This window comes from Artemia sp. Qi Xiang Cuo, chromosome 13, assembly GCF_049724085.1.
Source record: "Artemia sp. Qi Xiang Cuo chromosome 13, ASM4972408v1, whole genome shotgun sequence".
NCBI lineage: Eukaryota > Metazoa > Arthropoda > Branchiopoda > Anostraca > Artemiidae > Artemia > Artemia sp. Qi Xiang Cuo.
In genome coordinates, this window is record NC_142806.1 from 34,986,929 (window position 1) to 35,003,955 (window position 17,027).

The 17,027-nt window shown below is 36.0% G+C and overlaps 1 long non-coding RNA gene across 1 annotated transcript in view; it reads right to left on the reverse strand.

Moving 5' to 3' along the window:
- Positions 1–2,014: 2,014 nt before the first annotated feature.
- The window catches only part of LOC148945228 (uncharacterized), a 163,172-nt gene continuing 148,159 nt past the window's right edge, over positions 2,015–17,027 (reverse strand). Inside the window, exon 3 of the long non-coding RNA XR_016142697.1 lies at positions 2,015–4,084. This is a non-coding gene — a long non-coding RNA (uncharacterized LOC148945228). The remainder of the gene's footprint in view (positions 4,085–17,027) is intronic.

Below are 17,027 nucleotides of genomic sequence, written 5' to 3' on the forward strand. Positions count from 1 at the left end.
GTAAGAAAAAAATGAGATACTTCTAACTTGATCAACTATGACAAATTCAATAAGTATCAGCTAGGCTATAGAGCCGATTTGGTGCGCTTTGGCTGGGTAATTTCGCGAAAATGCAACCTTTGTCTGTCCAAGCATTTTTCAAACCAAACATTTTGCACATTGAACATTCTAATCATTCAAATTATCACCAAAAAGGTAAAGCTTCAATTTACTCTTGAGCTGGCTTACATTATCAGCTGGTCTAATACCCTCCGGGAGGGAATTCCACACCCCCGGTCCCGTAAAACGAGGCAGAAACGCAGCACGTTGAGTATTCCGGAGCTCAGATGTAAGGTCATTCGCATTTCTAGTCTCATAACAGTGATAAGATGAATTAGCTTTAAAAATTTCCCAAAATACCTCCGGTGAACACTTATTCAAACATAGATAAATAAAAATTGCTAACTGGTTATCTCGTAACTGATAAATAATTAAAATTTTCAAACTTGTAAAGCAATTCAACGTGCTATTTTCAAACTGAATATAATTACCTAAAATACGAACTATTTTATTCTGTAAAATTTGGACCTTTCTAAAACTTGAAATAAAACTACTAGTCCATAGGACTAGTAGTCTATACGATAAATAAGGGCTAACAATAGATTGATATAGTAAAAGTAAATCATTTGACGGTAGTTGATTTTTCAGTCTTCTTATCACACCCAACCTTTTTGAAATCTTAACTGCCACAAGATCACATGTGATTTCCAACTTAAATTAAAATCAAGACTAAAGCCTAAGTGTTTAACACAATTTACATGCTTTAAAATTCCCCATTAAAAACGATTTTATTATCTAAAACACAGGAAACTCCATTTCTACAAAATGTCATGAAATTAGGTTTTGAAATATTCACTGCCAAATAACTAGAACTTTTACAACTTATCAATTCAGCGAGGACCTTATTTGTCTACTAAATTAACTGGTTCAGACAAGTAGCTGTAATCGTAAACACCATGTCATCAGTGAAAGACGTTATCAGTGCATCTGATATATAAAAACGCATGGTATCATTGTAAATTAGATAAAGAAGTGGGCCAAGCAACTCTGAGGCATACCAGAATTAACGATAACAATTTTTGAAACAGAATTTTGAATACAGACCCGAATAATACGCTGGTCAAGATATGACTCAAACCATTTCAGAATAAAACCTTGGATCCCTAAACGGCTTAGCCTACGCAATAAAATTTTATGAACCACCGTGTCAAAAGCCTTTCTAAAGTCTATAAATACTGAATATACCAGTACACTTTTTTTTAGAGCACTATTAATGAAATCTGTTAGGTGTTGGACTGCATGTATTGCAGGGTGGCTTTTCCTGAATCCAAACTGGGTATCACTAAGAAAACCGTAAGTAGTAAGATGGTTATAAAGTCGTCGATGCATTACTTTTTCACACAGCTTAGCAGACAGGGACATTATTGAAATCGGCCTCCAATTAGACGGATCTGTCTTTGAACCCCCTTTGTGAAGCGAAATAACTGTAACCTCTTTCAACCGAGTAGGAAATTTACCTTTCTTCAAAGAAAGGTTAATCAAATAAACAATACAAGGCAACAAATATACCATAACATGCTTGAACGTTTTCAGATTAATTCCATCATTCCCTGAAGAACTTGATTTTACCAATCCTATTATCTGTTTTAATTCTTCAACGTTCGTTTCATCTACAGACATTTATAGTCCAACTCCCCTTTCATCACTAAACGTCTCATTAATTTCATTATTTTCATCGTATGGATTCTCACTTATTGATTCACCAATCTTAAAAAAATATTCACCAAACAAATTAGCCACCTCATAATTTCCATCAATCAATTTACCATTAAAGATCAAACCAGCAGGAATCTCAGCCTCTTTCTTCTTATTTACGACTTCATTTATAATATTCCAAGTCTTTTTCGTATTGCCTTTATTTTCCTTATATTTCTCTCCATAATATTCGCTGATGCATGACCGCCTTAGGCGATTTACTTGATTACGGATTTGTTTAAATTCAGTTAGATCTTGACTATGGTTACTATTTAAGTAACTCAAATACAGTGTATTTCTCTTTCTAATTAAGTCTAGTAGCTCCATATTTACCCAAGGTTTCCGGGGATCCTTTTTCCTCGCCTTTATGCTCTTTAATAGGCAAGTTCTCTCAAATATTGGCTGCAATATGTCCATGAACTTATTGAATGCTGCAGAAGCACTTTCAGATTCTTCATAAACTGGTTTCCATGACACGATACTTAGTTCCTCTCTATACTTCTGTAGGTTCTCTTTCCTTAGTTACCTTCTTTTAACCTTTGTCCTATACTGCTTTATCGCATATTGATATGAAGTCACTGTTACTATAGGAAAGTGATCGGAACCCTCACTTATACCGTCAGCATAACAGCTATGTAATACCCGGAATCGCCCGAAAACAATGTCAATAAGTGTAGCTGACTGTCCTGCAACACAAGTCGGATTCCCAACTAATGGATATAAATCCTAACCGGAGAAAAGGCTTAAGAAATATAAATTATCATTATATAAACTTAGAAGATGAAAACTAAAATCCCCTATGCAAATGCACTCCAGATTACTCAATTCTACTGCATCCATTAAACTACTAAAACCATTTTCAAACTCCTCCCAAACTGTACTCGGTGGTTTATAAACCTCAATAATCAATATATCCTTTCCACAAACTTCCAGCTCAAGAGTAAGAGATTCCACCTTACCTTCAATCCAAACTGATAGGTCTTCCCTTATTTTAGCAACAAAATTGTCGTTAACCAAAAATGCAAAATTTCCACGTCCCATTTTCTCGCTATTCCTAACAATAAGCCTGTATCCTGGAAAATTATATAACGACAGAACATGCTCAGAAGTTAAAAAAGTTTCACAAAGTCAAATTACATCAAATTTACTATTTACATTATCAATTAACTGGAGAAATTCATAATACGTTGAAGTTACATGGCAATTCCAATAACACAGGCAAAACGATCTTGCATTCACCTCTAATCCTGAACAAATCACATCCACATAACAACTATGTCTTTGCGAGAAAAAATCAGCATTTATAATTTCCGGAAGTAAATCATTGCAAAGAACATCTCCTAGCCTAAAAGGATTACTCTCTAGAAATCGCAAATGAGAAATCCCACCCATCATCCTTACAACATCCACTGAAAAAAAAATTGAGCAACAACAAAGGTAAAAAAAAGACAGTTCTAACTAAATCAACTATGACAAATTCAATAAGTATCAGCTAGGCCTTAGAGCCGACGCGGTTCGCCTTCGCTGGCTAATTTGGCGAAAATGCGGCCTTTATCTGTCCAAACATTTTTCACACCAAACTTGTCCCGTGCACTATTTAATATTGCCTTTCTACGTTTCGTAAGAAATTCACTAACATAAATTCCAGATCCAGCTAGTTTTGATTTAGTTTTAAACACTTTGTACCCAAGTTCTTCCGATACCAACTTCACTGAAACTGGGGCCACAGGATCTGGATTTCCGCGGGCTATATTTCGAGAATCTTCAGTAGAGTTGAGTCTGAAACGCTGAATCAACACAAAATGTTACCTATTGATAGTCGAAACTCCCATAGTTGACTTAATAAGGTTTAGGACAGTCGTATCAAGATCTGAGTCAGGTGTCTGTCTTATTCCTGAGAATATCAGACAGTCTTGCATAGCTTCCTGTTCAAAATCATCAAGCTTGTTCTCCATTGTAAAAATACGATTTTCTAGTGATTCAATTTGACTCTTTAATCCTTTAATTAAGTTTTCAATGCGTTCAAACCTCGGATTAAAATCTAGCACTATAGCATCAAATATTTCTGCAGTGATAATTTGGCTATTTATCTGTACAGCACCAGAAGACCCAGTTCCATTATTTTGCGCAATTTTTTCTGCAACACGTTTTTCTATATATGCCAATAGCTTAGTCTTAGTTATCGTAACTTCTTCCTGGGTCGCAGCTAACTGTTGAAAAAGTCCAGAAATAGACGAACTAGAAGAATTTACAGACGTCCCTGTTCTTGCAAATATTATTATAGTTGTTCCTGCAAAATAGATATATTGTATATAATGGGGAAAGTCACTACTTCTGTGAACACTTGACCCACCTTTTTAGTTTTCGATCTCTTTGCTTCATTAGTATTCTCTGCATAAGAAACTAAATCAACTACGCTGAAAAAAATGGCTATCTCAAAATTTTGATTGGATGTGTTTGGGGGAATGATGGGCATGGGGTGGGGGGCTAGTTGCCCACCAATTACTTTCGACTATTAAAAAGGGCAATATCCCTTTGAATTTCCAATCGAATGAGCCTGTTGAGGTTCTACCCCTGTTTCTTTTCTTTTCAGATAAATGACCTGGTTTTGTTCCGTAATTACATTTGCTTAGATTTGCCTTAGATAGTTGTTTTTGCAATAAGTAAGCTTTGAACTGAATTTTATTTTGGACTAACCGGTTTGAGTCATTTAATAATAAAGCTAGGAAAGTAGAATTGGTTTTGAATGGGGATTGAGAGGATTGGCTGGGCCAAGCAAAGGTCCATCCCTATGAACAGTTGCTGTACAGAATATTATTTTGAGCTAGTCTGTATTTAGACCCCGTTCGGGGAAGCATATATTTTTTGTTATTATAAGTGACCGCTGGAAGAATACAAGTAAGGAATTTTCTACAAACTGTCTACTAATTTTCCCGGAACCCAGGCAGGGTAGGAATAGAGTCACGATATACCGTCATTATTATATTGACAGGGGGATTTGTTACCTCCAAGGAGAGAGTTAGAGATTTCTGGTGGTAGCCCAAGGGCGGGCACATTTGGCTTTAGATAGTGGCCATTTGACCACTCGATCGCGTTATCATACTCTGGGACAGGGTAAACTATGAATAGGGCAGTACCAAACCAGATATATTCAGAACCGGTGTGGTAGAAGCGGGTACCACATTATAATCTGGGGCCGGGGCTTTCCCCTCCAATAAGTGGTGACACCCGTACATTACCACGCCAATATTGGGCATTGTAGCTTACCACTATAATACTGGTGGCATCGTGGCCTAACGGTATAACCCTGGTGGCTAAATACCCGAACAGTGGTGGCAGCAAGAAAAGGTCCTATCAGTAAACCTGATAGTAAAAGAATTCCGCGTTTTCGAAGAGACAAGTTGACTTAGCCTACATAGAAGCTTATTGTTGTTAAATATATAAAAAAATCGCAAAGAGAATTTTTTTGTATCTGGGCTGTGCCTAGTTGGATAATAATAAGTAATAAAACTTAAGAATCAATAGATCACGCGAATAATAAACTTGTGAGACAAGGGAGGCTGCGCCGCCCACGTAAAATTGGCAAATTAAAACGCAACAATTTTTCACGAAAAGATAAATACAGACATTGATAAAAGGATTTTCATTTGGACGGAAGACGTTAAGTAAACCTTGAAATAATGGCGGACAAACGGAGATTTCAGACAAGATCTACCGTCGTAAAACAAAAATCGTAGTCAGACACACATTTGTATGTGACTCCCGCTGGAATTACCCAGATAAAAACATAATCAGATAGAAACATATTTCGCTCAGGGTGTGAAATAGACATTTCAGACAAGTGTGAAGGGGAAATCTTCATAACAAAATCAGTAATAGATCAATCTCCAGTACAAACCGTGTAGGAAGAAAAGAGTTTAAAGCAGATTCAAAAAGAATTATTCCCAGAGAGAGAAACCCAGACAAAAGAAACAGTGACAATAATACATGAAGAAAAATCATTACATGAAAGTACGGGTAAAACAAAACAAACTCACCCTTCAGAGGAGGTACAAAAAGTAGGAAAGTTGCGGGTAAGAGAAAATATTATAGAACGAGCAGACTCAGAAAACGAATTAAGAGAATACATAGACAGTGAGAATCATAGTCGGCCAAGTAGCAGGAGTAGTAGAAGCTCAATTTCAAGCAGGAGCTCGTGAAAAAACACTCAAAAAGATATGACACAGCAAATATTAAATTTCATGGAGAATGACAGATTAGCTAGAGAACGAAAGGAGGAGAAAGATAGATTAGCCAGAGAACAAAAAGAGGAGAAATATAGAAGAGAAAGAGCGATAGAGATAGACAAGAAAGGGAGAAATAGAAAAGAAAGAGAGAAAGAGATGATAGCTAGAGAGCAGAGAGAAGAGATTATTAGAATAGCTAGAGAACGAAAGGAGAAGGAAGATACAGAACAAAGAGAAAGAGATAGAGTAGCCAAAGAAAAAAAGGAGGAGGAAGATAAAGAAGAAAGAGATAGAGTAGCCAAAGAAAAAAAGGAGGAGGCAGACAGGGAGGAAAGAAAACACATAATGGAAATGATTGTAGGGTGAAATTCCCAAGAGCCTCAGAATTCGTCTACAATAGAGGTAATGCAGGCAGTAAACCTTCAACCAATGAAAGAAAATGAAGATGTACATTTATACATATACAATTTTGAAAAAACGGTGGAATTAAGCGGATTGTTGGCGATAATAGATTGATCTCTTGTTGGCGTTAATAGATCTCTTGGTTAATAGATCTCTTTGGTTAATAGATCTCGTTGGGTTAATAGATCTCTTGTTGGCGAACAAGAGATAGAGTCTTGCACCGTTTTTGGTGGAAAGGATTAAGAAAGGATATTATCAACTTTTGTAAAAGATGCAAAGATTGTCAATTAGTCGCATACAAAAAACCAAATGAAAAAGTTCCAATGAAAAAAATGCCTATTTTTAGCAAACCGTTTGAGAGAATTTCAATGAACATTGTAGGTCCACTTCCGAAATCTAGTGCGGGAAAGATATTCATTCTAGTTATTAATGATCTGGATATGAGATACTCAGAAGCTATCCCAATGCGAAAAGTAAAATCACCAAAAATCGCAGAAGAATTAGCGAAATATGTCTCACGTCACGGAATCCCAAAAGAAATTTTAACAGATACTGGAACCGAAAATTATACGAAATTCTCGGCATTAAACAAGTATAAACTACTCCATTCCATCCTCAGACAAATGGAGTGACAGAAAGATTTAACGGAACCCTAATTAGTATGTTGAGACTTTTTGTAAGAGATGATGTTAACCAATGGGACAAAATGCCTCCTTATGTCCTTTTTGCATACAGAGAAACACCACACCAAGCTACAGGGTTCTCGCCATTTGAATTACTATATGGGACAAACCCGAGGGGGGTGTTAGACATTTTACAGGAATCATGGGAGAATGAGGAGAAAAAGGAAGAAACAGTAATAACCCACTTGCTATCACTACGAGAAAAACTGCATAAATACCATGAAATTGCCAAGCGAGCACAGGGGGAACATGCAGAAAAAACGAAAATATGGTACGATAAATCCGCCCGAACACGCGAATTCACGGAAGGGGAAGAAGTCCTCATATTGCTACCGGACGGAAATAACAAATTGGAAGTAAGATGGAAAGGACCATTTAAGGTGAAAAAGAAAATGAGTGATGTAAATTGTATGATATAACTAGATGGAGCAAGGAAACAGGAAGAGTTTTACCATGTCAATCTATTGATGAAACTTAAAAGGGAGAATGAGAGGGGAAGCCTCAAAGATCCCTAGAAGCACTGCTTCTTGATCTTAACCTCAGAAAATGAGAAGGAAATTGTCCCTTTGGATACAATAGACCTAGCGGAAACACATATAAATGCCAATGAAAGAGTTTTGGCAGAAGCGCGTCTGAGAGAAGCTCACAAAGCCCAGTTAAATAAATTATTCACGGAATTTGCAGAAGTATTAACAGACCGAATCAGAAAAACAGAATATGTGGTACATAAAGTACCAGTAAAAAACAACAATCCAATAAAACAATATCCATAGCGGATGCCGGATGCTAAAAGGAAGGAAATGAACAAAGAAATATACCGAATGCTCGATTTAGGGGTTATAGAACCATTAAACTCAGAATATACTGCGCGAGTCGTATTAGTCCCGAAGAAGGATGGCTCCTTTCGGTTTTGCGTAGACGATAGAAAACTGAATAATATTTCCGAATCAGACGCGTACCCAATACCAACAATGGATGAAATTCTAGAGTCAGTTGGCTCCGAAAAATTTATATCAATTTTAGGTAAGTAAAGATGCACCCAGAATATTCAGCAAAACAGCTTTTATTGCGCCTTTTGGGTTATACCAGTTTAGGTATATGCCTTTTTGACTAAAAGGGGCACCAGCAACATTCCAAAGACTAGTAGATTGTATCTTAAAATCCTTACCATATAATAAAGCCTACTTGGATGACATTATAGTATTTTCAAACTCGTTCAATGAACATGTAACGCATATGGAACAAGTATTGACCAGGCTGAGGAGAGCAGGATTAACTCTGAATATAGAAAAATGTAAATTGGTAAAGTCAGAGACAGAATACCTGGGAAAAAAAAAATGGAAACGGTATCATAATCCCATTAAGGGAAAAAACAGAAAAAATTAAAAACGCAGCAGTCCCAAATACAAAGAAAAAAGTTCGGTAATTTTTGGGATTGGCAGGATATTACCAAATATTTATACCCAATTTTGCAACAATTGCTACACCCTTTGACGGAGTTAACAAGGAAGGGAGCCGTAGACACCGTTAAATGGTCAGAAATCGAACAAAATGCATTTGATACACTGAAAGATGCTCTTTGTAGCGAAAGAATACTGAGAAATCCAGATTTTCCCTTACCATTTGTGCTACAAACTGACGGTTCAGATTACGGATTAGGGGCAGTTTTATCTCAAAATTTGGAGGATGGGGAACATCCAATCATACTTATATCCAGAAAATTGTCAAAAGCAGAATTAAATTACAACATGATTGAAAAAGAATGTCTTGGAATAATATACGCAGTCAAAAAAATTGACTATTATGGATGTGGACGAAAATTTACAATAGTGAGAGATCACAACCAATCGAAATGGCTAAATATAAGGAACCCAGATAACCGACGATTGGCACGACGGGCCCTGTTTTTACAAGAATGCGATTTCGAAATAAAATCAAGACCGGGGAAATATAAGGGGAAAGCGGACAGCATGTCCTGATTGGGATAAAAACATATGTAAATAGAAAAGAAAAGACTAAATGTTGGATGGGCTGTCCCTTCATAACATAAATAATAGGGAGAAAAATAAAATGTTGGATGGGCTGTGCCTTGATAACATAAATAATTGGGGGGGGGGGGAAAGAGGTCAAAGACCCATGGGGAATAAAACAAGATGGTTACAAAATAGAGATGAAGGACCTACAACGGGTTAGGGGAAAGTTGGGAGATATTGAATGTCGAGTCGGATTGGAAAAACTTGGGAAGGAATCTGAGATTGGTATTATCAACTCAAAAGATATGTCGATCCTTTATGAGAAGGAGGAATCCCTTGGGGAAGATCACCAGCTGGAAATCACGAAATATAGCTCTGTTCTTCAGTGCGAAACCGGTGGGCAAGTTGTAATCCCTTTACCGAGGTTTTGCCTCACTCCGATCTTGAGTCCTTGGGGGATACTCTCTCCCAGTCACTTCATACTTCACCCACACCTTTGTCCAGTAACCCTATTCATAGCTGTTATTCTTCATGGGAATCGACAATTATTTCCGGAAAACCATATTCAGTATCTAAGTTTCATCTTCAATTAGTATCAACGCATATTCTGCATTTGATTATCCCAGGGGAGGGAACCCCGAAAAAAGGCGATTCATTGTTTGCTGAAAATTTTACTTCCTTCCCAGTACTCTTATCGTTTTCACAGGCCTTTGCATTTTCGGCCTTATATTAGTTGGAATTATGCCAAGGGGCAATTTACTTTTTTATTGAGATGTGGGGTTGTTTCCACAGATGGAAATTGAGAGGCTAGTGCAGTCAATTTTTCATGATGGCTGGCATCATCATATGTGCCAGAAACTGATTCTCTGCTCCTCTCAAATGTAAATTCGTGAGAGCGAGAAAGTTTTCATTTTTGATTGTGCTGCGAACAATCATTGTCTACGAATCTTGAGGACTTCAACTTTCAAAACCTAATGCGGATGCTATAGGATTTAGACCATGGTGGTTCTACAGTAGAGATGTGTTGATGGCGACCGATCCAAAACCAAGCGGTGGAAGCAGTAGCAGCTACACTGTTGGAAGAGAGAAGGCAAGAGGATTTTGTGAAGTTAAAGTTATGTGTTTATGTTTGTAAGGGTGGACCAAGGTAACGCGTTGGTGGGCATGTTTCATACGAGGAAAGGTGTTGGGGTTCCACCGTTGTTTCTTTTCTTTTGCGATAAATGACCTGTTTTCGTTCCGTAATGACATTTTCTTAGATTTGCGTATAGTATAATTTTCAAGGACAATTTAAAAGTCTCGTTGCTAAGCTATAGTTGTTTTTGCAATAAGTAAGCTTTGAAGTAAATTCTATCTTGGACTTCCTGGTTTGGGTCATTTAATAATAAAGCTAAGAAAGTAGAATTGGTTTTGAATGGGGATTGAGAGGATTGGCTGGGCCAAGCAAAGGTCCACCCTTATGAACAGTTGCTGTAAAGAATATTATTTTTGAGTTAGTCTGCATTTAGACCCCGTTCGGGGAAACATATTTTTTTGTTATTATAAGTGACTGTTGGAAGAATACAAGTAGGGTATTTTCTACAAACTGTCTACTAATTTTCCCGGAGCCCAGGCAGGGTAGGAATAGAGTTACTAGATACCATCATTATTATATTGACAGGGGGGTTTGTTACCTCCAAGGAGAGAGTTAGAGATTTCTAGTGGTAACCCAAGGGCGGGTACATTTGGCTGTAGAAAGTGGCCGTTTGACCACTCGATCACGTTATCATACCCTGGGACAGGATATACTGTGAATAGGGCAGTACCAAACCCGATATTTGCAGAACCGGTGTGGTTACGCGGGCATCACATTATAATTTGGGGTCGGGGCTTTTCCCTCCAATAAGTGGTGACACCCGTACATTACCACGCCAATATTGGCCATTGTAGCTTACCGCAATAATACTGATGGCATCGTGGCCTACCGGTATAACACTGGTGGCGAAATACCTGAACAGAGCCTTTTTTGAAGTTTCTATGACAACACCTTCTATAAAAACCTTATATGCCCCCAGGTCATAACTTAAAACCCTTGCCCTGAGGGTTGTGGGGGAGTGTCCTCCTCAAAAATGTATTTTCTATCTGGAAATCAACTACGCTGAACAAAATGGCTATCTCAAAATTTTGATTGGATGTGTTTGCGGGAATGATGGGCGTGGGGGGGGGGCTAGTTGCCCTCAAATCACTTTCGAAAATTAAAAAGGGCACTAGTCCTCTGAATTTCCAATCGAATGAGCCTGTTTTGAAGTTTCTACGACACAGCCTTCTATAAAAACCTTCTATGCCCCCAGGGCATAACTTAAACTCTTGCCCTGAGGGTTGTGGGGGAGTGTCCGCCTCTAAAATATATTTTCTATCTGGAAATCAACCACGCTGAACAAAATGGCTATTTCAAAATTTTGATTGGATATGTTTGAGGGAATGATGGGCGTGGGGGGGGGCTAGTTGTCCTCCAATCATTTTTGGCTATTAAAAAGAGACTAGAACTCTCGATTTCCAATCGAATGAGCCCCCTTTGAAGTTTCTACGACGACCCCTTCCGTATGAAGTGCCTCTGAAAAAAAAAAAAAAAAAAAAAAAAAAAAAAAAAACATTGGAGCCGTATGGCCTTTACTATAGGCAACACTACAGCGTTGTCTCTGAAATATTTCATTTAGGTTACCATTGGCAACATTTTGTTCTTTAATATAAAATATAATTAAAATAATCATGTATATAATGATTCTTTTATTATTTCACTTTCTATGGGCTACAGTTAGTTCCTTAATGTACGATTATGACGTCAATGATCAATCTTGTTCATGAAACACGTATTTTTTAGTGAAAATTGATTCTATTTAAAAAAAAATATTTTTTTAGAATCACGAATGGCACTAGATCTAACAATTTCCTTTAAATGAGCCATTAAACAACTCTCTATAATTTTCCAGAGCCAAGCTATCTATGGAATAGAAAAAAAAGATTTCGTTAGGCAGAATACTGTAGTAGCTGCCAATTTTCTTGATTTTCATGCTAATATATTTCCCTTGCTGTTCAAGCCAAGGAACATAAAGTTTTCTATGTAGGGGTTTCGGACATGGCGGTTCTAGTGGTGTACTTTTTGTTTTGATCTGAATCTGTTTTTAGGAGTTATGGGTTATTATATTTCTTGACATTGGACGTCATCGTCTCTTACTAGGTTGCTAGCTATCGCTGCAACCCGGATACCTTGTGTTTTTAGCTGACTCTATTTTTAGGAGTTATAGGCTACTGTATTTATTAGTATGGGGCGTAATTGTCTCTCACTAGGTTGCTAGCTACCGCTGCAACCTGGATTACAAGGTTTCAGCTATATTCAATGAAACTTACATAATCCCTATTGATAAGTGAACTTTATTGAATCCTTTATGTTAACTTCAGAAAACTAGGCAGCTAACTAAGCCCAATTTGTGCCATGGTTTGTTCTTTACTAGGTTTCAGCTATCTCTAAAGCCATGATACCGATAAAACTTATATAATCCCCATCTATTAATTCTAATGGTCTACTTTATAGTTCAATTATTACTATAGAATGTAGTTCGTTCATTAATATAATGTATCTATAACCATGATACAGATGAAACTTACATAATTGACATTTATAATGAACTATATCGATTCCTTATGTAACCTAAGTTGCAGCTATAGCTGCAACCGATATAATTATTTCAATATGTTTATCAGAAATTGAATTGTATTTTAATATTTCGGTTACTATTGGATAGAGTTCTTCCTTTACTATATATAAATATTTTTGCATTTTGCATCGTCTTTTACTAGATGTATTTCTTGTTTTGATCTGACTCTATTTCTAGGAGTTGGGGCGTAATTGTCTCTCACTAGGTTGCTAGCTACCGCTGCAACCTGAATTACAAGGTTTCAGCTATATTCAATGAAACTTACATAATCCCTATTGATAAGTGAACTTTATTGAATCCTTTATGTTAACTTCAGAAAACTAGGCAGCTAACTAAGCCCAATTTGTGCCATGGTTTGTTCTTTAATAGGTTTCAGCTATCTCTAAAGCCATGATACCGATAAAACTTATATAATCCCCATCTATTAATTCTAATGGTCTACTTTATAGTTCAATTATTACTATAGAATGTAGTTCGTTCATTAATGTAATGTATCTATAACCATAATACAGATGAAACTTACATAATTGACATTTATAATGAACTATATCGATTCCTTATGTAACCTAAGTTGCAGCTATAGCTGCGACCGATATAATTATTTCAATATGTTTATCAGAAATTGAATTGTATTTTAATATTTCGGTTACTATTGGCTAGAGTTCTTCCTTTACTATATAAAAATATTTTTGCATTTTGCATCGTCTTTTACTAGATACCTTGAAATTACAAACAGGAAAAAGTATTTGGCTTTTTCTTAATTGGAATAGTAGCCTAAGAGACGACCTGGCTAGAACCTACCACCATGACGTCATTGATCAATCTCGCACATGAAAAATGCAGTTTTTTATAAAAAAAATGTATTTCTTTTTTTGATCTGACTCTATTTTTAGGAGCTATGGGTACTTTTAGTTTTTACTAAGGGACGTGATCCTCTCTTACTAGGTTGCTAGCTACCTCTGCAACCCAGATAAAGTTAGTTGCTGAAATGTTGTCTTTTTTTTTAAAAATTAGTCACACTGAAAATTATCAGAAATAATACTTAAAACTTATTTACTAATCCGGTATTTTTATGAAAATCAAAACCACATTATTTCTTATATTTCAGAGCAGTTGAATGCAATTCTTGACAATTTTTGGGGAAGTATAGATGATTGGCCCGAATTTAGATACTCATGCAATATATAATTGATATACTGAGGGAGAATCAAAATGCAAGTAACAATAAAAGCCACATGGGAGAAGTGGCATCTCCCATCATCTCCCACTGTGTTGAATACCAATGACAGATCTAAAAGACCAAGAAACTTCGGTCAAACAGGTACAATAAAGAAGACCGACATTGGGTCAGCTGAAGAAGCAATGATACCAACTAACGATTGCCAGTAAACATAACCATTGCATGCGATAACGAAGAGCGTCCTAACCATAGAGGAACATTTAAAAGTTAGAGAATATGCTAAAGAGGAGAAATTTTTATACAACCCGATGAAGAACTAACTATGTACATACAAAAAGAAATCGCAAAGGAAACATTGCTGAAAACACAAAAATTGGCAATTCAAGTGTTAAGGCTAAAATCCGAAAAATGTTAGTGTGAGTCTGGAACATAAGTGTAAATACATATGTTCCAAAGGTAAAAAAAATTAAGGATTGTTTGAACGCAACATTGAACATTCACAAGATAGAGATGAAATTTTTCATAAAGGATTCAAAAAAAAAAAAAAAAAAAATAAGAATAGCAGAGCCATACTGAATACATTTGTAAGTAATATCCTACCCCCACCTATTTTGTCTATTGGATCCTTTCAATATATCTGAAAAATTAAACAATGTCAATATTTCAAATTTGGCCATTAAAAACTTTTAGTAGATTTCTAAAATTTGTTTGCTTCAGATAGAATCAAATAATAAAAAATGAACTAAAATGAAAGAGCATAATTAAAACTTAAAATAGAAAGAAGTTATTCATTATTCGGGAGGGCTGCCCCCTCCTCTAACCATCGCTCTTTACGGTAAAGTTTTACTATTTCCCTAGTTCTTTAAGAACAACTCTGACACACAAGAGCCGTTTAGTTAGGATACGAAGCTTTTTTAAAGTATTGAAAAACCTAACCTTAATGAGTGAGGGTAGAGGAGGGGCAGCTTCCTCATATACGGGATAATTTTTGTTCGTTTTAAGTTTTAATGCTGTTCCATAGTTTCCGTTGAAAAAGTTTAGGTTTTTTTTTTATTGAAAAATCTAACCGTTTTTAAAATCATGCATGGAAATCCCCTCCCCCGTTTAAAATTACCCAGAGGCATCTTTATTGGACCTTTCGACAAGCTGAATCAAATGACTATCTCAAAATTTTTATCAGATGTCTTTGGGGAAAAAAGGGGCATGAGAGGGGAGCTAGTTGCCCTCCAATCTATTTAGTCACTTAAGAATGACACTTGTTCTTTTAATTTCTGTTCGAATGAGCCTCTCCCGATATTCTAAAACCACTGGTTTGATACGATCACTCCTGAAAGAAAAAAAATAAATAGAAAACCGCATCTATGATCTTTGATTTGACATAAAATACAAAATTTCACATTTTTGTAGATAAGAGCAGTACAGTAACGTTTTCTGAAAAGCTGAATTTGATGGTGCAATTCTCATTAAGATCGCTTGGCTTTTTTTGGGGTGTTTTCTCTGTTTTTCAAAAATCAATCAGGTTTCTCAGGCTTGTAGCTTTTGGTGGGTAACACTAAACTTAATGAATTTATATATCTGGAATCATCATAAAAGGCCAATTATTTTGATGTATCAATTGTTATCAACTTCAAGTTTTTGAAATTCGGTTACTAGTAGGCCAAGTTGCTCCTTGCTTACAGAAAATAAAAAAATGAAACGAAGGAACAAGGGGCCAAATATTAACATTTTATAAACTGCAAGGGAAATGATGTAGTAACATCTTCTACTTGCCAACAAGGCAAACAAATTCAGATAGTAAACAAAATTGCTGGGATTCCAAATATGGGAGTCAAGAGATCCGTTGCAGCATGTAATTTATATGCATAACCCACCAACAACGGATACATAACCCACCCCCTAGATGGAGATTTTGAAATTGAAAAAAACAATTTTGAAATCAATAGCAAAAAATATTATTAAAAAAGTTGCCAATAACCCAGATATATTTGACATAGGTCCACTCCCATTAGAAGAAAGAATCAATAAATTATGTTTAGTTATAGAAATAGTCCCGAAGGGGGAAATAAGCCCAGCAGATCCTAAGAACTTAGAACAAGAAACAGCTAAAATACCACCCAAGGCAAAAACTCAGAAAACAATTTCCCTGTTGGTATGAAATAGTTTCATTGAAATCATAATCAGTGACAAACACTAACTATGAAAACGGTTTGTTGTTATAGATAACGTAAATGGCTGATAGTTAAGTATTGGTAATGTGCGTTTTGCTATTCCAATTAAAGAGGCTCAGTCTAACTGGATTTTGTGCTTTAAGACAAGATCAAATCGAAAGCAAATGAGGTCAGTGCATCGTCCCTCCTCCCTGAAACTGCACTGTTTTTCTCTTAAAACTTATCTGCAGACTCTCTTTATCTATTAAGTATATTCATGCTGAGAAGTCTAGATCTTATGGAAATCAAGTTAATACCTCTATAGTTACTACATTCACTCTAATCACCTTTCTCTTAAAGGGGTTTAATTAGAATAATTAGGCCTAAGTATAAAAATCATATTGATAATTTTAAGCACACTTTGTAGCCACCATATTTGGAAAACTCACCAACGATACCACCAGCAAAGATCTTGCTATCAAAACACTGTAAAACAAGATAAGGAAATTCAACAAGAATTATCTGTAACGATTGTCAACAACTCAATAATGCGGAAAGTACAACAATTGGAAAAGTTTTTTTTAACTGTCGTAGAATGTTAATTTTCTTCTGAATTGTATTTTGTTAGAAAAAAAGAACAGCAAACAAAACAAGTTGGATTTTTTCTACCTGTCTGAGTCTTCTATTTGAGCCATTTCATGGTCTTTTTCAATGTTTTTTACCTAGATGATTTTTTTTTATTTTATGTACAGTTTTTTCATTTTCACTTGTGTTTGAATTGAGCATTAAAAACAAATTATTATATCTATTGTTGTTGAATTTTAATTTGGTAGTCAGAAGATTTTCTACCATAGAATTTTACGCCCAAGTAGGAACTGCAATCAGTGTCATCTGAAACTTTGTTGAGTGGAAACTTTCTCGGGAATA